This window comes from Atractosteus spatula, chromosome 12 (genome assembly GCF_055471065.1).
Source record: "Atractosteus spatula isolate fAtrSpa1 chromosome 12, fAtrSpa1.hap1, whole genome shotgun sequence".
Taxonomy (NCBI): Eukaryota; Metazoa; Chordata; class Actinopteri; order Semionotiformes; family Lepisosteidae; genus Atractosteus; species Atractosteus spatula.
In genome coordinates, this window is record NC_142717.1 from 32,896,650 (window position 1) to 32,922,698 (window position 26,049).

Sequence of the window (26,049 nt, forward strand, 5' to 3'; positions counted from 1 at the left end):
CAAACAAGAGGAGGCCATTTTGTCTATCTAGCCCGTTTGGTAGCTACTAGCTTATTGATACAGTGATCTCATCCATCTGCTTCTTGAAGGAAGCCAGGGTATTGGCGTCAACAACATGACTGGGCAGTTTTTTTTCCATAATCCCACATACTTTGTGCAGAGAAGTGCCTCCTGTGCTTAGAATTAAATTCACTAAATGCACTGGTTTCTGTTTCACTGTTTCTTCTGAAGGAACTCCATAAAAATGGCAATGATGTACTGTAGATTTTTAATAGTTGCATTAGGTCCTATAGTAGTCTTCTCTGTTCAAGACTAAAAAGGTTCAGTTCTTTCATGCCATTTATCCTTGTAATGCATCTGTTTGCTCTTCTCTGGACTGATTCCAAAGCAACAATATCTTTTTCATAATGTGGTGTCCACAATTGTATTTTAAATTAGCTATATTTGCAAGTACAGTTTAATATGAATTTTTTGTTCATATACAATAAAGTATGTATAGCATCCCTTATTTTAAATTCTAAGCTTTTAAATATACATCCTAACATTTTGTTTGCATTGTTATTGCTTCCCCATATTGTCTAGAAGATATACATGATGTGTTGACATGAAGTCTTTTTCATCAGTAGCGTCTTCTACTTCAGTGTTTCCTATTTTGTATTTATAGTTTATGATTTTGTTACCCACAATTGCAAAACCCTGCACTTGTCCACATTAAATATAATCTGCTGTTATAGCAGTTATGTGTTTGTTTTGATTTTTTATCTCAGTCTTTTTTAATTTAACTTGCTGCTTGTACAGTGTTTGCTAATTTTCCTATTTTAATGTCAGCTGACGTCAAACTTGACTAGTTTGCTAACTGTACCAATTTTGTAGATTATTTTATAAATTAAGAAGAGCAGTGGTCCCAGTGCAGAACCTTGTGGTACTCTACTAATTAAACTGTAATTTGAGTATTCACCCCTTATCTGTACTGTACTTACTTACACATGGTACAGTATTAACAAATTTATTCTGAAATTCAAACACCTCATTTTTCAAGACTATTTGTACAAAAGCCTGGTTCTTTAGCAATTAGCAAGCAAGTTGGAATTTATTCAGTGAGTATCAACATGATTTAACCTGCAGTCATCATTACTCTCACTGAATCCAAAAACATGTAATTATTTTAAGTTTCCAGGCATAAATGCTATTAGTTTTGAAGAATAACCATCAGTGCTCTTAAAATAAGAAGCATCCCAGTTTACATTTCTATTTAAATGAGTAAAATGAGGACATTGTATTGTGTCAGGGAAAACTAATTATTCTCCAAGTCCTTCTCTACAGGATGGAGTTCATGTTGTATAAAATGGATTAATATATTGGAATGCTGCTTAGACTGTTGGAAACTGGTACCTACAGTAGCTGCTTTGAGTCTGCCATCTTATTCTGACATGAAATGTGCTGTACATTTTGAACATAAATTAAAATGTAATGTTTATCATATATCTTATTGTAGGAATTTTAGACAGCAACAGATCAAGTTGTTATTTAGTTGGTAAGTCTTCCAAAAAACTGTGTAATTACATTCTTCTTGAGGTATGCTTCATTATACAGTAAGCAGGTTGCTGCTCAAAGGTCTCCAGTTCAATGGGAATGATGCCTAGGTGATTGCTGGCAGCAATGTCATACCTAGAGACTATAACAGAAAGCACATGAGCTACCAAGTTGATAGGCTTTCATTTTAAATTGCCTGAAGTGAGCCTCATATCTCCATGTATAGTTTTCTATCTCCTTTCATGCGGGCATTCAATACCTGCTGTCAAACCCTACTTCGGTCTTGATTTAGTACTGGGCAGACTGGTTAAATACTCTTACACTACACTACAGTTTCAAAAAGTAAGCTGGATCTAGAGTTCCAGAAGAAAGTACAAAATGCTCAGACTAGAAGAAACAGTACTCTATTTCTCTGTGAAATTGTAATCACATTTATGTCTATGTAATCCAAAATAATTCAAGTTCATACATTTATTTTATCTAATCACTGAAAATAGATTGATTTTGTTGTTCTTTTAGAGTATTCCTTAAACAATTCAATACATTATTATTCATTTGATTTAATCATGAATCCTAATACAGTACACAGAAGGGTAAATCTGATCATTTATACAGTTTAATATGTATTTTTTGTTCATATACAAAAGTAGTGGTTCATTAGTCAAATTGTTGTATGCTGTATTTCTGTAAAAGAATTCTAGTGTTTCACATGAAGAAATCAAATATCAGAAGAAAAACACTTCATTAGATTACATTCATAATGAACTTGTGACAAAGATGCAATTTACAGCATGCTACATGACACTTATTCACAGAAAAAAAAAACAATTCACTCTGGATCGTGAGAAAATCATGTAAATTACTTCATTTTACAGTAAATAAAAAGGAAAGGACATCAACTCAATAGTATATCCAACAAAATAAGCATTCATTAAAAAAAAACATTAACATTCAAAAGAAAAAGTAGTTAATGTCCAGAAGACATGTTGATATTATATTCAAATGTAGTTATTAAATGAAACTCTCAACCACAGCCACAAGATGAATGTCACATTTTTCTTTTGGATAATGACATTTAATGACTTTTTTTTCTGAACCTATGAACTGTCAGGCCCCATTTGAAAATAATGGTGCCTGACAGTCCTAGGGCTAAAATAATATATGGTGTAGAATTTCTGTAATGAATTGAAACCACTGACACATAAAACTTTTGCACTAAATTAGTTTTGCTGCAAATCACCCTACTACAATTCATTTATAAAATATAAAAAGCCATGTAATTAATTAATATAAGTCATATATTTAAAAAGTGTTCCAAGAGGCATGACAGCATTCTGGAAATAACTTACTCAAAAATAACTATTCTTTCATGTTTTTTGACACAGACGTTTTTTAGCCACTCATGTTTTAGAGAGCAAGGTTTATGCCCTGCATTAATGGACATGATCTGTATAAGATAAGATCACTTTATTGGCCATATACAATTTCTTGTATTAGGAATTTGTCTTTTTGCTTACCCCAACTTGCTGGCAACAAACTGGCAACCTTCCAGCCACAGGCGCAGATCCTTAGAAGTGTCTTCATACAGAGATAAGTGATAGCTTAAGCAATTTGTAACACTCTAACAACACCACAAGTTTATAAAATCCTGATGCTATCAATTTAACATATGTTTATGCAATCCACCTAGCTTAATTTCTTCATATATATATACTGCTATATATGAACTGACTTATTCCTCTCAAAAGTGGAAAACAAATATATTGCAGGATGAATGTCATCCATTATAAGTTTTAAGATAAGTTAGCACCAATAATACTGGAAAACATCAAATTCAGTACTTTGACTTTCCCTTCTTATCTAGTTGAAGTACCAAAAGCACTGGCAAGGGAAACTTACTTGTCCACTGTTTTGCTACAGGCCTGCCCTGGAGGAATCACATTCGTTTAAGAAGAGGAAACAGACTGAGCTCCAAGTGTTCCCAATTGTTGCTGATTTCACATACAGTACTTCTGCAAGATAGAGACCATCTTGGATTCATTTTTTAGACACTTGACTTGTCATCAATGTCACCATTCTGCTCATAGTATGTCTCCTTATTTGTTAACTGTCATTAACAGACAATAAAAGTTATTATTCCATAATAAGTAATAAGAACATGAAAATTAAAGAGAATATCTTTGAAAAGGATTTTCAACTTGCTAGACTGATTTCTGCATTTCACATTTTATACTATGTACATGTATATCTGCAGAAAAGAAAAAGCAAAAACTTTAATGTTGCACAAAGTGCAACGAAGTGCACAGTGGTATGATATACTAAACCCAGTAAGTTTAAGATAACATATCAAATATACCTTTTTTGCTATCAATTTGTTAAAGAAGAAATGTTTGATAGCCTGGTCCAGTAAGTGATTTTCCGCTTAAATTCTAATCATGGTCTTTTTGTGGGTATTATTTGCATACCCAATACCCAAGGAAATAAATATATTGGTGCAATTTTAGAGTTTAATTAATCAAGTAATTTGTTGCATTGGTACAGTACATCCAGTAGTCTCTTGAAAATTGACAGAAAAGATATGATTTTATTTTCCTGAGAATAAACCGTAAATGCCTTTCATTTCAGCTTCCCTGCCAAGAACTGTTACTAGTGGTAAGTGCTGCTGTGGGATTTTATCCCTTGTCTAATGTATTCAATAAAAACAGTTAAATTTGCTCTCTTTATGCCTCAGATAACCATAAGAGAGTAAAAGCAGAAAGAAACTGTCGAGATGTTTAAGAGCTTGGGCATAGCAGTGTCCCTGACGGCACCGGTGAGGTGAACTGGGACAACGCAGCTGGATCTCAACATTAATTTCTTAATAATTGATGATTAATTGATTAAAAATTAATGTTGAGTTGATAAGTAATGGTCTGGCTGCCATGTCACTTGATTGTAAATATAGCAAGTTGGTTGGAAATGCTACTGTGCTTGCATCTCACCTTTGGTAAGCACAAAGGACGACATACTCAGAATTGACACCAAATTTAGTTTAAGGAAGCGCTCTCCCTGCTTCCTGGTAGGAAACATACAGTACATGTACACCTTCAGCATGGTAGACTTGTCTTTCAAATGAGGCCAATCAAGAATCATAAAGGAAAAACTAATTGTAAAAAATTATTTCTATAAATTAGATATAAAAAACAGCAATGAACTGATTTAGGTCAAAGTATATCCATGTCTATAGTCATATGTCCAAAAATATTACTGAAATAAAATGTTTTATGTTATAAAATCCATCAGATTGTTATGTAAACGTGTCTATAAACCAAAGAGAATCAAATTTATGAAAGAAATAAGCAATCAAGCATTTGTGTATTTTATGATTGTCATGCCCAAATATCTTTCTGAAAATATGAAATCACAATTCAAGCTAAAAAATACATTTTTATTTTACTTTAATATTAATGCTACTTTCATGAAAATAACCATACAAGTGTTGTAAGAAATGATACTAACTGTCTCTAAGGAAACAAAGGAAAAAGTTTTTATGCAGATTTCTTATACTTCATTAATGAAACATTTAAGGAAACACATCATTTTTAAAGTAGTAAGAGCATAGTAAACAATTAATGATTAAAGATTTATTAACTTAATCACCCTACTTAAACAGAAGGTGGTAACACAAAAGCATTCAAGAGAGAAATGCTTGAGCAGAAGCCAGCAGTAAATGAAATGCCCATCTATTCAGACTTGAAGCATGTACTGTAATAGTTTTGAATCCATAATTAAACATGGTGAAAGCAATCAGTTGTTCTCTTAATAAACAAGAATACTAAACCTTTTACCTATTTTATATAATCAACTGATGATTTTTTTCTGAAATTTACCAAAGTGAAAAGTGATACTCTTATTGATTTTTTTCAGTTGCAAAGTGTTTCCATTTAGAGGCAGCAACACTCTGTACAATTGCTGTAGTGGAGAATCAATAGGACAAAGGGACTTTCAACTTGAAAATGAAGAAAGCTTTCACCTAGCATCATAGGATAGATTTAATGTTTATCTAAAATACAAAGTAACTGTAAATTAACTGTGAATATAATTGTCAATTTAAAAGAACTTTAGATATCTGTTAACACAAAACACCATTTAAAAATATGAGATAATACCTGTTGATTGTTTAATAATCTAGGACTTAAGAATATAAGAAAAAACAGGACCACTTAAATTTACTCTGCCAGAATTAACTTTATTTACTTTGTAAAAACAAGACACTTTTTGTATTTGTTCTTTAAAATGATAGTGGAATATTAGAAATAATTGAATCGTTATTTTGGCCCTTATTATGATTGAACTAAGTTCAACATAAAAGAATAATGATGAATAATTCACATTGTCTTATTTATTATTGAAACTACATAAATTAATGAGTAATTGTTTAGTTGTATGTATTATTGTGTAGTAATGTTACTTATAGTACAATAAAGTGGTACAGTAATTCAAATGATCTTCATGTCCTGGTAAAATAACATGTTGATTTTTTTTTTCGATTTTCCTTTTCTTCAGAAATATTACAGATTTACATACACACATACACACATAGATGTATAGCACGTCGATGTCTGTAACAAAGACGAAATCTGCAATACTGAGATTCATCTGCAAGTTAGTCTTTTACAAAGTTTCTTCTTTAACCATAAGCTTAGTTTTTTTAGTCTTTTTTCCCAAAAGTTGAATTAATGTGCCCTTAATGTACATGTAACATGTTTTACTTTATGTTTTTGTGCTGTTTGAATATCACATGTAAGGAAAGGTACTGTATAGGCAGTAAAATTAGCTTTCTTGCTAAATTTAAATTGTAACAGTAGCTGTGGAGAAATGGACTTATCCCAAGGCCTGCATTTGAAAAAAAGGGAGAAAAAAAGCTTGTACTATATCAAGATCACTCCAGGGGTTGCCAGTATCTCACTTAGCAGATGAGCTTTCTTGTTCTTTCAGTGAGTGTTCCACCTCAACAAAGTCATCAGCTTGAGTTTAAATAACGTATCCATGAACATTCTTCTGTGCCAAAGCAAGCTCTAAATGCATGTTTATCACAAGCAAAATTCAATTAAGTTTATGCTTCATTTATATTTCAGATATCAGATAAATACCAGGATGTGGTGGGAGAATTATCTGCTCGGGGTCTGATGACATGGGTGGATAATCCCCAGATCTCAGCCTGGGTTCCTGTGTATCCTGAATACTGAGCACACAGAATGTGGTTTTGATTTAAGGCTCACTTACTATAAAATCCACTGCTCAGCTGGAGTCATTTACATCTGGTATGCATCTACAAATAAGCACATTAGGTTTTTCTCTGTGCAACTGCTGCAGCCATAATTAGCCTTTACTTGCTGAGACGGAGGGAGTCTTTGCTTGACTAAGTTATTTTGTCTCTGTAAGTAAAACCTATAACATTATGAAGATGGTACAATTTTGGGGAATGAGAAGAGAGACCACTTACAGGAAGGGAAATGAAAAGTAACTGCACATATTGTCTTTGATTACTCCAAATGTAAAGGTTGAACTTTAAAAAAGTTTGGATAAAGTAATAAATTCTAAGAGCAGTTAATGGCTTAAGCAACTTGCACAATGCAGCAATGAGCCACACTTATGAAGTGGGTAAGTTCTCACACACACACACTAACACACAAAAACACACACACACACACACACACACTTACAATTGAGTTACAATATAAAATATAAATGAAGAAGAAAGTATGTACAGTATGATACAGAAAAATAAGGAGGGCATTGCTGCCCCCTGCGATCATGTATCTGTGCTTTGACATAAGGGTTGAAGTTTAGAGCAAAAGATGAAATACACATGCAATGGCTCCAGGGAGAAGTCACAAAAATCTCTTTGGCATTTCTCTAACACACCAAGCCATTCATATTTTAAACATATGCTTGAGCCAGTTGCAGTCGGAAAGTTGAGAGTACAAAAGTAAAACAGCTTCAGGTCTTTGAGGCTTGCAGTTTTGTTTGTGTTTTTTGGCTTTGTTTGGTGTCTTGGTTGGTTCATTTTTTAGCTGTAGATCACAGAACCACATACCATGCCAAATACTTTTTGTGTTGCATATTTTTGTATAAATAGAAACTGCTTTTTTCTTACTGGTAGAGAAGAATCGTAAAGTGACTTCTGTATTTCTGAAAAAAATCAACAGGTGCCTATAAAGAGAGACCACAATACCCAATTAGTGAATCAGAATCTTTTAATACTGTAAGCTAATAATGCATGTTGTATCTATAAGTTAATAATGGTTAATAATGCATGCTGTATTGGCTGTTTGTTTTAAAGTGTTTATTTTTAAAACAGTATTCTAAGAATTGTGAAATTAAATCTACATACAGTGCCAAGTGTTTTTTTAAACACTACTTGCAGAACACATTTGCACTCTATCCTAAATAAAAACACAATGGTTTAGAACACAAGTACAAACCCAAGTTAGAAATATCAATCAACAACAATCAACATGCCCAGAATGGTAACAGAAATGATTATTTAAAACCTAAAACCTTTTTTTTTTAACATAAAGGCTCTTTACACATTGCTAATTATAATTGTGCATATGCTGTTTGCATAATCAAAGTTTGGACTGGTAGAAGACAATAATAATAATAAACTTTATTTTATATAGCGCCTTTAAAGGTGGCTTCTCAAAGTGCTTTACAGAATGACAATGAATGACAACAACAATAAATAAAAAGAATACACAAGATAAAACACAATTACAATATATAGAGGAGACCGTGGATGGTGGTACTAAGAAAAGCAGAGGGGTGAAGAAAGGAACCAGTTAAGTAAAGGCTTTTCTAAAGAAGAGGGTTTTGAGTCTGGATTTGAAGGAGTTTAGAGAAGGTGACTCTCTGATATCCTTGGGGAGAGAGTTCCAGAGCTTGGGGGCATAACAGGAGACCTGTCACCCATACAATGTAGACGGGCTTGGGGGACAGTAAGGAGAGAAGAATTAGAAGAGCGAAGGTTGCGAGGTGGGGAGTAGGGTGATAATAGTTCAGACAGGTACTGAGGTGCCAAGCCATGCAGAGCCTTATAAGTGAGCATAAGGATTTTAAAGTACACACGGAATTTGACCGGAAGCCAGTGCAAGGACTCCAGGATAGGAGTAATGTGATCATTTGCACTAGACCTGGTCAGGATTCTGGCTGCTGAATTTTGGACATACTGCAGTTTTTTCAAAGTAGATTTAGATAACCAGCAAGTTAAAAGAGTAGATTTAAGATGCACCAGCAAGTTAAAAACAAATGTTCAGTGCATGCAGCCTGCAGTGGTGTGGATGTCTAAGTACCTAGTCGCACCACAAAGACTGATCATACTCTGTTTACAGACAAGGCTTTCCAGAGGCCTAACATCATAACCACCCAGAAAAACCCCAGTGTTACCAAATATTCAAACTCATAATTGTAACGGGAACCGGTTCAGACTCCCGTGTAGTGCGTATTTAGGACCCTATGCAGACGGTAAAATCCGAAAAAAACTGGAGAAGGGCAACAGGGAAACACAACAGAATCAGGACGGGATGACTGACGAGGGGGCGTGACAGTAGTGTTCCGGTGCTCAGGGGGCATGGCGCAGGCGAACAAGTCCAAAACAATCCGAAAGGGGAAACAAAGAAGCAGTCCTAAAGTCCATAGCCGGTAGATCCATCCAAGAGGAATCAGGAACATGGAAGTAAAATCATAACGAAGCCAGGTGCTCCGAGCCCCGGACCCAGATGGTCAGGACACAGGGGAATAAGACCTGCCCTCGGGCTACCCGCAAGCCCAGGGGATAGGCAAGCCTTGTGGCGTCCATCTTCCAATGCTGAGCCCAGAGCTTCGGAGGCACGGGGTTTAAATAATACACACAGATCAAGGGGCAGGTGAACGTGATAATGAAACCAAAATACAAAAAAGGGTCAGAGCGCCCTCTAGAGGAGGGATGACGATCGTGGCAATAATATCTACAGTATAGATCTTTCTGTATACTGGGATGCCACCAAATAAATAAGAACCTATCTCCCTGTTCTAAAAATGTACCTACTAACCAGGAGAGGCCATTTTTAACCAAGGGATTCCTTACTCTCTTAACAAGGTTCAAATAGTTAGCTGATCTGGTCTTTATGGGTAATCTGGACCTCACACCTGACACACACTTTATGTTCTGTGTCCTCCTGTCTTTTCCTCTCTCTTGTTCTGTTCTCTTTTGTTCTCCTCTCTCTCCCTGTGTTAGTTTCTCTTTTATCCTAAACTTCTGACTCTTTTATCATTTACCCAGAACTTAATTAACTAAGGTAAACTAGATTTTTTTTTGATCAGTTCCACACCCAACACCCAACTATATAAACATCCCTTGGTTTGAAGCTGTGGGAAGTGGAAATGTTAATACTTCTCAGGTGTTACCCATTGTGTCTAGATTCTTAGAGACACATCCATAGTCACCTACCCTACCCTGTAGCAATATTTTAAGTTATTGGATATAATTATATATTAGATATATTAATGGCTATATAATGTTTTATTTTAAAAGAAACAAAAGCATAAATTCTGATATGACTATTGCAAGGTTACCTTCATGAATTCAACTTTTTCATTCCAAGAAAAGGCCGATATTCAGTGGAGATTACTATATTTCATGACAAAGATAATATTGAAGCACAGCATCACAGTCTATGCACACAAACATTTTCTGCAGACTGGAGACCTTCAGTAATACCAACAGCTCTTCATTATCATATAAGATGTTTTTATGTTTTTTGGTTCACCTTTCTTTTTGTTTGTGTAAAAAACAGGGATGGGGGGGGTGCTACAACTTAGCAGCACTTAGAATTTAGTGCTCAGATCTGCCTAGAACAAGATGTTTAAACATGTAAAAGTGCCAAATAACACAGCAAAATAATTAACTTTAGTTTAGAATATTTACCATGTACAACAGATGTAGTATGCCATCATTGGCTTTTTTATGAAAACAGTTACAATAACATTCAACTGATTGTGCATATACATCTCTCAATATTTTTATGCTTATCAGGAGCTTAGGTTTTAGAAAGATATGGAACACCCTTTATTCTAATATAGGCAAATACTGAAACTATAACTTATCACACATATTATAAAATTTAGAGTCTGTAGAAATATTTAATTCATTCAACTGCTATAAAAAATTAATAGCTCAAATGTATAATGCTTTACTTTGCAATAGACTTCTCAAAGCTTTTTTTCCACACAATTTAAAAGTATTGTTTAATGTCTTTGGACAAGAAGACAGAAAGATCTGGCCTAATCTCTGATATGAAGATAGCTACAGAAAATAAATCCCTATTGAATATTGACTCCAAAGCTATGGAGTATAAAAATACCAGCAGTTTACATGTCCTGTCTCTTCCTTATGTTAATACAGAGATCTAGCACAAAGAAAGGAATCATATAAATACTTGAGAGTAGTCTTTATTTAGCAAGATAAAGGCAGTAACAGCAATTCTCCAAACATAAACAAAAGTATAAACTATGAATAAAATCATCAATTGTATTTTGGTGTGATAAACATAAAAATCTCATATTGTATGATAAAGATCAGTTCAGTTTAAGATTACCTATCCTTTTTTACAGTATGGCTGGAATGTCTGAATGTAATCTAATGGATTCTAATAAATACTGGAGATGTGGGACACTCGGGGGGTCATTAATCTACATGTTCTGGAAATGTAACCAATTGTCAAAGTGCTGGTCTCAGATATTCCATCACATTTCCAATTGGCTTTACATGGCTCTACAATTCATTTGCAGTGTAATGCGCCAAATAAAAATGTATTCCAACTGCTCTATTGATTGTGAAATAGCTTAATCTTTCCTACTGAACAGATAAATACTTCATTTTCCCCTGTAGAAATATTGTTTTATATAAACTATCACATGATTTTTGGTAGCCCACAAAGATATGCATTGATCTACATGTTTTTACATGATTACAAATTCATTGTAGGTCCCATGTTGTTAAGGATATACATCAAAAGCTCATTATAATATCTGCTGTAACTTGGTATTCAGTTCATTTGGGTTATTTCCAGAAAAAGCTATGGGCACAAACATGAAAAGAAACATGATAATATACAATTTGAATATTAATATGTCATATATTTATATTAGAGAGTGTTTAATGTTATCATTTATGTTAAATAAGCTATTACCACCTGAGTTAGGTTCTGTTTTGAATTTTGTTGGTATTGGATCAGGACTGTATGGCGTAATGACAATGAGGTATTTACAAGAAGATGTGAATGATGGATTCAGTGTCTTTCACTTATCATGTAATTGAATGGGGCTCAGCATCAAAATCATTCAGTTTCATTTTTTTAATGCATTTAGTGTTTTTATAAGAATTTATGCACCATAATGTAATGTTTTATCTTTACCGAACAATATGGTATGTGAGGCTGAACAGCTTATGAATGACCTACAGTATCAGCCAATATGCCACCATTGCTGATGCAATGACTGATTAAGTGATGTAAACATCCACTCTGGGTGATAATTGGTTAATTATTAGATAAGTGATGAAGACTGAGAGATTCTCACATGGGTGGAATTAGTGGGGATTTCACTATTAAAAAGGCTGTAATGGAGGTAGTGACAGTTGTGTTGGTAAGACAAAGATTGAAAAGCATGTGTAATTTAGAAATAGGGTTAAGGGGCTTCTCTGAAAGTGTGTTTGTAAGAGTTGCAAATATCTCAGAAATAATGCCTCTTGTCCATTGATCTGTTGAAAGTTATTATATGCACATATTCCTGAGACTGACTTAGCTAAGGGTGTAGTCTGTTACAGTGTGGTTATTACATTTTGCCAACTACTGTAAATTTACTTTTTTATTAAAAGATCACTGTGTTAGATACTCCCAATTACTCCCAATCTAGGACATACAGTAATCCATACATTTTACAAATGTTTGGTACCGAATGACTATCTTCACCATTTCCTCTCTTTAATAACCTTTCATATTTTATGTTCCATAGAACACTCTCTTTGTAAATCAAACATACATAATTGTTACCTCTGAGGACATCAGGAACAATAGCTCTTGCCTCACCTCTAGAGACAGCAACTTCCCTCTCTTCATCATCCCACAGACAGTTCTGACAATATATTAGGAATCAGTTTCCTAATAATAGAAACATGGCCCTTTACCAGATTCCTGTAGATTTCCATTGCTAAATTCCAGGGACATGCATCAATGGAAGTCCCAGGATTCCCTGCTAAAGTAAAGAGAATCTAAAATATTCTTGTGGGCTCTGCTTTCTGTTTGGGGTAGGCACCCTCTTGATGCTTTTCTTTCCTTGTGCCACCAAAAATACCAGACTTGTAAGAGATTCTATTTATTTTTCTGCTCAAAGAGAAATGGAATGGTTTTACAATGAATAAAGACATCCAATAAGCAGATGACCATAGTACGAGAAGATTTAGACTCCCAGAAGAAACAAATGAACCCTAACACCAACAATTCAGAAACAGAGAAGTAAAGAAATGCACAGACACTAGGAGATTGCAGCAATTCAAGTGTTTCTATGAAAAGTTGCAGAACGTTTGCTTCAGAACTTCAGAATTGGTTTGGGTGTATGCTTCTGAGGACCAGTTACAGTTCCTAAAATAAATATTAAAGAATACCATGATGAGCAGCTAAGACATCTTCCCCAATTTGAAATAAGTAATGAGAAAATGTTCTGTGAAGAAACCAGTTTTTCAACAAAATTGTGCAGAGGTAAAACAAGAACCATCTGCAGGACATAATGAGGCTTTCAAGGTTGAATGGAAGATCCTGGGGATGACAGTAGGAGCAACCCGGAGTCCTTTTGATAATTGACCTCTAGCTGTGTGCTGGGTTATATCTTTGTGGGAGGAAGAAGTACAGTGTGCTTGAAGACAGAGCTTGGTTGTTATTAACCTCAATGAGGTAAACAGAACATCATTTCAGTGCATATGGAGTCCTTTGCAACCTAGCTAGAGTCCAGCTTTTCATCTCAGGGATTGCAGTAGTGGGAAATGCAATGGGAAAGATATGGGAGTAGAGGAAGACAAAATAGCAGGCTAATTATGAAATTCTTTACTGAGTCCAAATAATCTTTGAGCACATCTGGAGATCTATAGTAAAGAGGAATATTTTTAAAAAGATACGGATGAGTTTCTTTCTTTTTAGCTTTTTGATCAATTTTAAAAGTTATGCAGAGACAATAATAGAATTTATCTTTCGTCTTTTTGCTTGTTTAGTTTAAAACATTTTTGTTTTATTCAATCAGAAGGAGCATGGTCCACTTGAGGAGCATGATCTATGTATAAACCCTAATAATGTGTGAAGCAAATATGAGACATAGAATATATACTGTATATATATATATCTATCTTTTCTTCTATCTTATGTTTCTTTCTTTGTTGTTTGAAGTATGGTCCATGTGTACTATACATGGTTATATATATAGACATGGATAATGTGTGAGGCAAATGCAAGACAAATGGTATTTTTCTGTTTTGCTCTGTCTTATTTCCTTTTTTCTTCATTATTATTTGGAGCATGGTCGAAACATAAATGAATAATGCATGAGGCAAAATGCGAAAAAACTATTTTCTCTTTGTTTCTTTTTTTGTTTTTTGGAGCAGGTCCAAGTGTTGACTAATCGATGCATGCAACAAAAATGTGACAAGAGGTGGGTGAGTTTTATACAGTGAAAGTCTATGTAAAGTCTATGATGACTGTGATTTAAAACAGCTGGATGGTGGCTTTGTCGATCCCTCCTACACTTCAGTTAAGAACTTTAACTGTTCTGTTCTTCCTTTGAGCTTCAAGGAAGAACATTCCTTTTTTGAGAAAAAAATCCTTCCTATTGTTGCATACAAAAATGCCAACTGATCATTGACTGTCACTGTATATTCATGATTTTTGTTTTAGGTTAATACTTAAATTTTAATTTTTGTACTTTATTATAGACCAGCTCCTCCTTTCAGAAGAACAGTTTTCCTGTCACTCGATTTTTCTTTGTTATTCCCTCTTCATGGTTTTGCTCTTTGTAAAATAAATCATGCCTAGAAAATTATTTAAATTTTTTTGAACAACACTGCAGCAATTTCTCTTTAGGAACCCCCCAATCCAGTACTATATATAATGTCAATATATTTTAAAACCCAAAAGGAGTTCTGTGGTCAACTTAATAAAAAAAAAACCTCTGCTTCAAACAAACCAAGTCTAGTCATAAAAGTCACTGATTACCCAGTACAAACCTTTGGAAATATTGTGAGCATAACATGCTTTTATATATACCCAACCCTACAGAAATCAATCAATTACACAATTAGTGAACTATTTACAGAGGCCTTGAGGTCACCTGTGGTAGCTTCCGCTGGTTCTCAATCCACTGGAATACCTGCAATGGCTTGAGTTTTCCTGGGTGTATATATATATATTTCAAATTTAATTCAGATAATGAAGTTAATTTCAAATGGCGACACTATTTTAGGCCCAGAAAGCATATGTGGTTTGAAAGAGAATATGCTTGTTTTATTAACTAAAAATGCTAAGAATGTCATTTTCTAAATACTAGGATTTTAGAAATATGCGTGCATTAATAAAATGTTTAAATGTTTCTCTTTTTACAGTATAAAGGTACACTAAACAGAATAATACTAGTTCACATTCATACAGTAAATCAGACTGAAAAGAAAGGTGCTGGCAAAGTTTAAAGAAGATTGTTTTTCCATACTCTTTATTTTCACAGTTACTTTATTTCCATTAAAAAACTAAGATGGTGTGTTTCACACTCAGAATATCTGACAGATTATTGTCTTCTGATATTAAACAGCCTCAACAGGATTTTACAAATATTTAGTGAAAAGACAAAAAAAATGAACTGAATGTGTAAAGTGATCAGATTTTAGTAAACATTCAGACATTTAAATAAGGCTTAACATGTTTCTGTGATTTGTGTCATGTTTTATTCCCTATTTAGAAACTGGCAATTGACATTAACAAAACATACCTCAGGATGTGACTTTCAGTCAGATCTACAATAGTTCTAAATGTAAAGGCATGACTTATACTTATTACAAGTACATTGCATTATTTCAAGAAACAAAATGAACTACCACAATCTCAGACAAAGCATTTATTTCCATACCAAAACATCCCCTCATCTACGCTAACCTACCCAGGCCAGGTCTGAGCACATGACTGTTGCAATATACTGTAAATACAAGTCATGATGGACATCAACTTTTGCAAAAATAAATCATGGCTTTTGAAATAGATATGTCAAAAGCCATAGGTACGTGTACAGTATATACAGTAGGTACTGTACATGTAAACATATACTGTACCTCAATACAAGGTCAAGGTCTACCAAGAAGGTCATTGCTCTAGAGCAGGATGGATTGGCTTCTACCAAAACAGTAATTTTGTACAATAAGCCCATTAAAATGCTGTTTACTACTCCAACTGAGAACTAGAAAAAGAAAAGGAGCTAATGCAACGTCTTCTGCATTTTCCAGTAACATGGAAGAGATACCATCGCTACAATATTTACAAAAGGGCTTCGTTTGTAGCTTTTGTTTAGAAATATATACAAAGGAACAGTTCCGCCCATGTGGGCTTGAGCTGTTACTATGGCAATCAGAAGCAAGGAAAACATATACTGTATGGCATAAATCAACGCCCACACAGTCAATTAAATAAAAGTGCCAAATTTTGATAATTGAGCAAAGCACTAAGACTAGGGCAAATATCTTATACATTTTCTCATAAATCTTACCAAGCTTTATACTCCATGTTGATGTGAAGCTGCCCCATAACTTAATGTTGCCATCATGCATTCTGTTGACAGGGTGATGAGCTGTGTTGGGTTTCTGCCACATGTAACACTTTGCATTTAGACCAATTGTGTCTCACGTGAACGCAAAAGCCTTTGCCACACCTTTTAAGGTATCACTTAAATGCTTTGTTATAAATTCCATGTGTCATTTTAGATGAGTTTGATACTGTGTCTCTCTGCCACACAATCCAGCTACAGTATTTGGAGTGACCTTGGTGACATTTTCTCTCATCTCAACCAATTTGTAGCTCTTTTAAAGTTGTCATTGACCTCATATTGGAATCCCTAACTACTGTAGTTTCCTCCTTGGATATATGCTCATTTTGGATGGACAATCTTATCTACACACGTGTCTGGGCATTATGTTACACATTTCACTTCTTAATGCTTGCACTCACTGTTCTCTTAGGGGTATTTACAATAGTCTTTCATTTTTTTATAATTTTCTCCTGATTTGTACCTATATACATCATGAACAATGTTAATCTGTTTTCCTATTTCCTCAAGGTAAGAAGGGCTAAACAATTCCGTTAGCTTTATTTTAAAGACTCCCAAGAGTTATGTTAGTGTTTTACAATTGGCTAATAATGTTTATCTTTCACTCTGCAGTGATTGGTTTAGTGCAAATTTATTTCAAGACAATTTGTTTGTGCTAGGTGTTACTTACGCTCAGAACTATTATCTCCTTTCAAGTCTCTTCTTGTTGTACAGGGGCAATGACTTTACATGTTGCATTTATCCTTGAGCTTTGGCTATCAAAACCAGGACCGTAGTCATGATCATATTATATTAAGAAAAGTAATGAACAGATAATTGTACATAATTTTAGATTATCTATCATGTTCTGCAGGATTATCTGCATAATTCATTTAAGGACTTGCTGAACTAAGTATGAAAAGCTTCAATGATTTTTTCAACTACTTTTTCTCCTCTCCAATGATCATTATAGTCTTCCTAATTGATACAACTGCCCCAGTGAAGAGGCAAAAATAATGACTCATGAGATTCTCAGCATTTGCACTTAATAGCAATAAATTTGATGATGCACATTCACCTGTATGGCTTGAAGGCAAACAACCTGAAAGGTCACATATACTCCAGCACCTGAAGTTGTCAGAGAAACACCTCTGACATAAACTGGTCCCACTTATACAGAAAATGTGTAAATGTGAAACTTGATGAGGGACATTACGAAATGCATTGGTTAAAGAAGCGTTGGTCTTTCCTCATGAAATGCAAAACAAGATGTGCCAGAATTAGATATGAGAGAATGCTGTGTTCAGATATGGGGGGTGCAGTTAGTGGGCCTTCAGCCACCTGCTGCCTTCAGGCCTGCATGCCATCCCCTGAAGCCTTTCACCTGGGATCTGAGCTCAGCTGATGCCAGATCACCTAAAACAGCTGAGGAGGCATGCTAGGATTGGCCTATTGTCAAGCTCTTTTACATTAATTATCAGTCCTCTTTTTGGCTTGCTTGAAATCACACAGGGGAAGATCGAAACACATTTTTCTGTTAGAGGAACATGTCACAAAGAATAAGTTCTGCAAGAATAGAATTATTTTCTATGAAAAGAAATCGACATTTTCATAATTCTGCAGAATATAATTAAAATTTCCATTTATAATAATGCAAAATAACTAACAATTATGTATGAATTGGTAATATACATTATGCTTAAAAATGAAAGCAAATGAGAAATATTGCAATATTGTGTCCATTAAACACACCTACAAGAACCATAAGAAGCTTCATGGGACAAATATAAATGGTAAACTATTAAAAAACATGTCATTTTAGAAATAGGGGCAATAGTAAAAGGACAGAAAAGCACAGTATCCATACTCCAAAATAATCTATGTTCATTTCATACAACACATTTACCTTTTATAGAACCTAGAAGTAGGTAGAATGGGTTGAGAAACGAATGTCTAAAAACACTTTACTGAAAACAGAATTATAAAGAAATTGCTTTTTATGCACTGGAAATATACATTTAGTTTTCCTTACAAATTTATATCTGGCATATGTATTTGTTCATTTGCCCTCATTTTTAACTGGGTCATGCATATTCTGTTAGGCACCACTCAGTGTTTGCTGGTGTTCAAGTTAATTTTGTTGAAGTTCATTCTGTGGAATACAATAAATGTCTAATTGTGTTAATATACAGTTTAACCTGTAGAAAATTCAGAATATTAAAATTATGTTACACGGAGATGTGGAAAATTTACAAAGATGTGTCCTCTGCTATATATAGTGAATTATTGTCTTTTTATCCTATTATTAAAATCAATTACACTTATGTTAATATCATTAGAATTAATGTTAAGAAATTAGCAGTTGAGTGAACTCTAGGAATTACCTAGTATAGTTTCCATTAAAATAAGTGTTTTAACATTACTATAGCTGAAAAACCACACAACATTGTTCATTAGTCAAAATTTTTGCCAGGCCTTTTTTTTTTATTTGTTATCAGGAGAAACACTACATTCAAATAAGTAGGTGTTCATGATAAAATAATGTTGAACTAGGGAACTAATACAAATATGAATGAACCCTTACTATACTGTCACTGACTAGTGTCCTGTCCCAGAGGTCTCATGTATTGTGTCCATTACCTGCCAGGTTAGGTTTCCCTTGACCCTGTATTGTACTAAGCTGTTATTGAAAATAAAAGATGTATTATAATTTCTTATCATAATGTCACACTGGTGTTTTAGAACAAATTTAAAAAGAATCTCTACAAAAAATATTACATTTTGGTTTAAGACAGAGTTAAAATGTGTGCGTACCAAACTGAACATTTTATTTTTTATTTTTGTAACTGATGTGAATGTGTTTTACAATTTGTCATTTTAACATTGCTTAGTTATCAATATTAAAACGAGTACGTTAAATATTGTTTTGTGTGACTGTTTAGGACAGAGACAGCTGTCTGATGGTGTGTAAAATGCATGTTATTACTTAGAGGTTTTAAAAGGTTGAATATTTTACTTAGCTCTGTCCTAGCCATTTCTTAGCTGATGAGAAGCAAATGAGCTGTAGACTATGTTAGAAAAAAGGAGAAATTATGCCAGCTGCTGGTGTGAGGAGAAAATGTGCAAATCTGAGCATGAAAAATTGCTTCAAGTATTAATATTATATCTCAAGAACAGAGAAGTCATCACTGATGAAGATTAAGGATATCAGTTGATTTGAATCTCTGTTTTAAACTGAAATATGTCTGATATTGTATACCAAAATAAATATTAATTAAACTCCCTTTATGCAGATTTTCAAAGAGCTGTATGAAGGGTATATTTTACACTTTTATACAGAAAGGAGGCATTATGATGGCTAAATCTGAATCCAGATGCACTGTGGTTTGTTGGAAACTTTTAAAAGGACACTTTTTTGCCAAAAAGCTGGTATGCTGACAATTTCAATTCCAATAAATATCTCCAAACATATTTTTGGGTTAGGAAATAACCTAGCAAAAAGGAGCAAACTTCAGTATTATCTGGCTTCTGAACATAACCCCTGAGTTTACTGCATCAATTTGTCTACAAACTGTATCCTCTTTCCAGAACAGTAACTATAATGGATCAAATGAAATCTTTTTTTTGTTGTTGTTTCCATGTTTTAGAAATGCAAGCTGACAGCACAAGTGCATTATTTCCTTTATGGCGTACATAAAAAGATCAATAGCACTTTGCACCCAACTATTCTTATGCTTTTACGATTTAATGCATCCTTTTGCTCCCTTTTGACATAAGAAAAAAAAATCAAGTCACCACAAAAAAAGATTGTTTTATTCCAGGCAAGTTGATAGAAAACCAGGTTTTAGTTTTAGACGACTCGAACGCTGTGATTTATTTTTTGGGGGTCACTTTACAGATTTAGTTTCCGTCAGACCTGCAGGGCCCTGGCCTAGCAGAGGAAAAATAGTCTTTAAATCAATTGAAGTAAGTCACTCAGAAAGAAGCCACACAAACAAACAAATATGACTTTGTGCTCAGAAGAAAGGAACCTGAAAGTCCTGTTATTATTATACCATGTGAGGAAGGAGAAAATATTTGCCTTATCCTTCACATTACCAGTTGCCCTGTTGTGTTCCTTAAGTTCCCACTTGAGCATCACAGCCTTAGGTGTGGCCAGCTTGATGTGGTCATTGAGGAAACATTGCCATTGTGCCAGTATTAAAGGCATTTTGGCAAAACCATACTTGTCATTTAATAGACCTCGGAAGTCTAAATGATAGTCAAAACTAAACAGTATTGTAAAGTTTCACAGTGAATGAGCTTCTTAAGTATTTTTGCACAACATGTCAGCTGTTTTTGTGATATCCTTTACTACATGAATAGTTTAGTTGCTTTACCAGATGATCTTTGTGTGCTTTAGGCAAGCATCATCTTCATTACAACGATAAAATATAATTTTAAGGCAGATTATCACTTGGGTCTACACATCTGTGTTTGCACTTCTTCTTAGAAAAGTTCTTGAAATAAAAAAAAATATTTCAGTATCTCACAACTTAAATAGATGCTGATAATTAGGTTACTGCTCTATTTTTTATGAAAATGGGTGAATGCAATCTGGTTCATACTTTTGAAATTTTAATACATGGTGTCACTAAGTATTAAAATTGAAATGTTACATTGGATACAAGTTTTAAACCTTTGTAGTTAAGAGTAAAACTTTGAAAAGAAAATTATCAAAAGGAAACAATGTTTGCGGTTAAAAATAAGGTTTTGAATTCTTTGACACCATAAATATCAAATTTAATCAAATACATTTTTCTTAAATTATTGCAATCCTTCGTTAGGTATAAGTTCTTGAAGTCTTAAAAGAAATGTTCTAGTGTAATTTTTCTTCAATATACTGGATGTATATTATCATTAACAGCTTCATGAAAAAAGCACATTTAGCGTCATAAACTGAACAAAAAATCCTAATTAGACCATGATTCTTGACAGGAGTTACAGTAACACAGTTTAAGTATAGGTTAAGGGATTTAACAAAATATCCATACAAGGATCCATTGTCCCTATTGATTATAAGACATTTGGACCCTATGAAAATTAATTAAATGAAAATATCTGCTAAGCACAAGACTTCTGGGGCTTTACAGTAAACACAGCTTTCTGTAGCACATTGGTAACTTAATTCTGTTATGTTTCAATTAACAGTGTGGGTTTAGGAGTCCATAGAAAGGTTATTCAAACATGACGTAGTGAATAAACACACTCTAGGTGTACAGCCTAACAACCTAAACATTCAGTGCTCTCCTTTTAATTATTTAATTATCCAGACTTACTACAGATGTGAAGCCTGTTTTTTGAAGACAGAAAATTAATTCAAGTTGTGTCTCCCTCCTATTCAAAGGTCATCTTTGGGTCACTTTAAAAATTAAGTTCATAATGATTTGAAAAATATTTAAATGCACAGTATTTGTAAGCCCACAAAAAAAGTTTAAATGTATTTTAATATTTATATTTAATGCTAACATCAGCCTAAATATATGAGGATAATTATTTTTTTCAGACCATACATGCAATAGCTGGACCCACACAATGTGAATCCAAATATTTTTGATTTCATTGATCTGTGTACATTTTCTGTTATTGAAATCAACCCAGTATAGCTTTATCATGTGTTTACACTTCAGATCCTCAGGTACTTCACATTACACATTAAAGGAAACTGATTAATCTGAACATTTAAAACCTAGTGAGCTACAGTATAAATGCCACTGACATGAAATATCATAGTCAGTTTTGCGAAATGCCTTAAACTTGAAAACATGCCACAGAAGAAAAGATGGGGAACACATAATTTCTCTGTCAGTTATCCAAGTTTTAAAATATGAAATTTACAACAATAAGACCACTGATTTTCATTATTCAAAGTAAAATCTGACTTGTAATGATGTGTTGTACTGTACAGTATGAAGAGGGTCACTGTCCTGCTAGGGTCATCATCCTATTAGGATATACTACTAGGATAAAGTATATTGCTGAAAAGCAATGCCACATGCCACATGAAAGTCAATCAGACCCAAACAAAAAAGTTTGTCTTCAAAGACCATTTCTTTAAAGAAATGATTCTGCAGAACATTGCTTGCAGAAATATAGGCAGTGTTTTGGAAAACAAATCTTTTTTTTCTCACAGTCATCTATAATTTGTGCCACAAGTATGAAAGAAAAATAGATGAGAGGTATAAAAAGAGCACTGTTAATCCTTAAAATGCTCTAAGTAGCCACGGCCTAAGGCTTTATTTTTTAATCTGTTTGACCTTAGGTCTTTTGCACTTGTGTCCCACGAAAGCAATAGTAATTCTCTGTCTTCTTCTTAAGTTGTTCAGCATTTGTAACCTTCAAAATAATATCTATCTGTGCATGGAAAATTGACCTTTTCTTATTTGGAATACTTCCATTTCATAAAGTAATCTGCCATGAAACAAATGTAACAGTGGAAATCAGTTTAGATTTTTAGGCAATTTTCAATTTACTATTTTTCTTTTTCTTTTCTCCTCCAAGTCTTGACCACAAGCCCGAAACTCTCAAGCTTTCTCCCAAATATGCATGCATTTCAGAACTATGCACAGAAATGGTCACATTCAAATTCACTTCAAATTTTGCCTGATTGGTAACACAAAGCCTTTGCATATAGTGTATTTACATGTTTTAGTATATGATTTGCTTAATCCTATGCATATAGTGAATTGGTCAATTTTATCATTTTAAGTGTTTTTCTAATGTAAATATATCAGATATTTCGTAAGCTTTGGAAGTAATACAATAAAAAGCAGAATGCAAATCTATTGACATGGCTTGTTGAGTTTGAGCTTTTATCAACTATAAAAGCTCTGTACTATAAATATGGTGCTTCCACTATAGTTGAAGTAGGAAGTACTTTACTGAAGTTGAGGAGCGATTATTACAAATACGCCTTTCACCTCAGCTGTTCTAAGTTATCCCAACGTCCTTTCTCTATGTTACTTATAATACACACATTCCTATATTTTTGCATTTTGCTTAAGCATCCCTACTCCACCCAATCTTTATGTTTGCAGCTACACCTTGGTTAACCCCTCACTCTGCAAAGGGCTCCAGCCAAGTGAGTTAGACAAATTCTGCTTAATAAGCATCCTCAAATGCATCTAATTCTCAGTTGTTGTTATTCCTTGTGAACTGAATTAATTTAATTGTTTTATCATATCCAGTTTATTGTAATTCATTTCCGTTTTGAGGCAGCTTGAAAAACAAGTTACTGTATGTCTCACATTTTAACTTTTCCACCCGGCAAATGATGCAATTTTGTGCAGTGCTATCTCAAGAAATCTCTTTTCCTCTGCAGGATCAGTTAGTCTCACATTCCATGGAATCATTTGCAAATACTGTATGGTTTACACTTATGGGGAATAATTGCTCTTTCAATTATACTGTATCTATCCTTTACTGTAAGATTGATGATTGTGAAAAGACTGTGTTTCTCAATTAGTGTTGCCCTGTTGTGGCATTTTCCTCATACTTCTAGGAAAGATGTGCATCTGGAGTCAGATGGTTCCAGGGTTTTGCCCTATGAGTGTGTGAAGTTATGTGTGCATGTGTTTTATTTATTACTCTGTGTCACCTTTTCAGTGGCTGGAAGCTAAGCCTTTAAGTAGATGTGCTTTATTTCAAAGTATTAAAATCCATTTTGGTAGCACACTCGTGGTAAGAATTGGAAAGCTATTTTCAGCAGCATAGTATTTTATAACAAATATCTTCTTTTCCCATTGTCAATTCAAATCCACCTGATATCTGTCCACCTTGAAATAAGAACTTGATCTTCATCATCAAACACAATAATTATTTTTGTTCCCTCACAAAATCACAAATTGATTTTGTTCTCTAATCTGATTATCTGTATGGTATCAATAAAAATGTGCAGCAATACCCTGTCCACTATATACCTTTGCTCTGCCTGGTTGGGTTACATTAAAGTATTTTGCACATCTGGTGTTACAGGCTGCTTCTTATATCATGTTAATTTTCACCTTTAAGAAATGTAGCCCAGAACAGATCTCACCCAAGGTGAGAACTGTACATTTCTATGGTGCATATTTCTGCTCCAGCTAGTTTGTTATAGGTCTACAGATAAAGACAGGCACTACAAATATTTCAAGTTGGTGGCTCCCTCACCCTTTATCAGACCACCACTGAGGTCCATTGTCATGATTTTGTTTGTGACCACTGCTCTAAACAAGGAAATACAGGTAGAAATACATTCTAAGAGCCTAGCCTACAGCAGTAAAAAACAATGTATAGAATTTATTTTATATATATGATATATTATGTATTACAGCTGATGTTTCAACAACATTTTTGCAACAACTCACTTATTTGCAGTTACAGTATATGTACTGTAGTTTGAGATTAAACTGAAACATCTTGGAAAATCTCATGATTTAGGCGTCACATGTCTGCATATATTTTCTCATGGACAACAATTTAAAGTGTAGCTACTGGCCTTATACATTAAATGAGATTTCCAGCCTGTTGTATTCCTTTATTGAAATGAAAAACTGGATAAACTGGTTATCTGTAGCAGGTGTAGCTCAATATTATGCTATCTTGTGTAGTTCAACCCAAGATAGCATACTATGCTCTTTGTACTGGTGTTCAGAAATAGCAGAAAGACAACATTGCAATTTTAGTACTGTTGTGCAAGATTATTACTATTATTTCTGCTATTACTTCAGTATCATGTTTATAATATTGTATATTATTTATTATTATATTGCTAAACATGAACTAGTTTAATAAAGAAAATAGAAATTATTATTTGGCTTCTATTTACTATGCTAAATAGTATGGCCTCTCAAATGTACTTTTCTTTTTAGAATCACTATAAAAAAGATTAAAAAGGGAAATGCCAAACTCAACACTGTTTATATTGTTGTACCTCGGAGGAGGAAATTCTTTAGTAACTTGGTACTGAGACAAAAAAGGCACCTTTTTGTTCAAGTGAAATTTGTTACTGTTCTGACTAGATTAACCATGGTAATTGGCACTGCTTTTTTTAACATATTGTGCTACGCATTGCAGGAGGTAGTAATAAATAATGTGCAGTTAGCTGCACCATTGGTCATTCGCAGTCCTATCACAGCAATCCCCTATTCAGCGGAGATAAATGTGATTTAAATTAATAGCCAGTCCTAAATAACTCCTCAGCTGGTAAACGATGCATTTATCAGACTCAGACAGGCAGTGTCCTTTGATTCATGGTCCCCTAACGACATGAAGGGTGCCTACAAAAATTGTTATTACTTTTTAATAAAGTGTACCAGTCAGTCTTCAGTCATTTATCAGTTGAGGTGGCACTCTGACAAAGAGCTACATCACAGCAGTAGATGAATGGAAACATAAAAAGGACAGATTCCAAATAAAAATTACTGTCGGGAGTAATTGAATTAAATACTATCAAACAAATAAAATCAGTACAGTAAAAATATATAAAAAGTGAAAAACATATGCTGATTACATAAACCATAATGAAAAGGGTGCATACAATATCTAATTGATTCAAGATGAAATAACTAAAATGTTTAGATAATAACAACTGTATCTGTGAGTGTAATCCACTTAAATATTTTAAGTATCTCTAATATATCTGAATGTGTC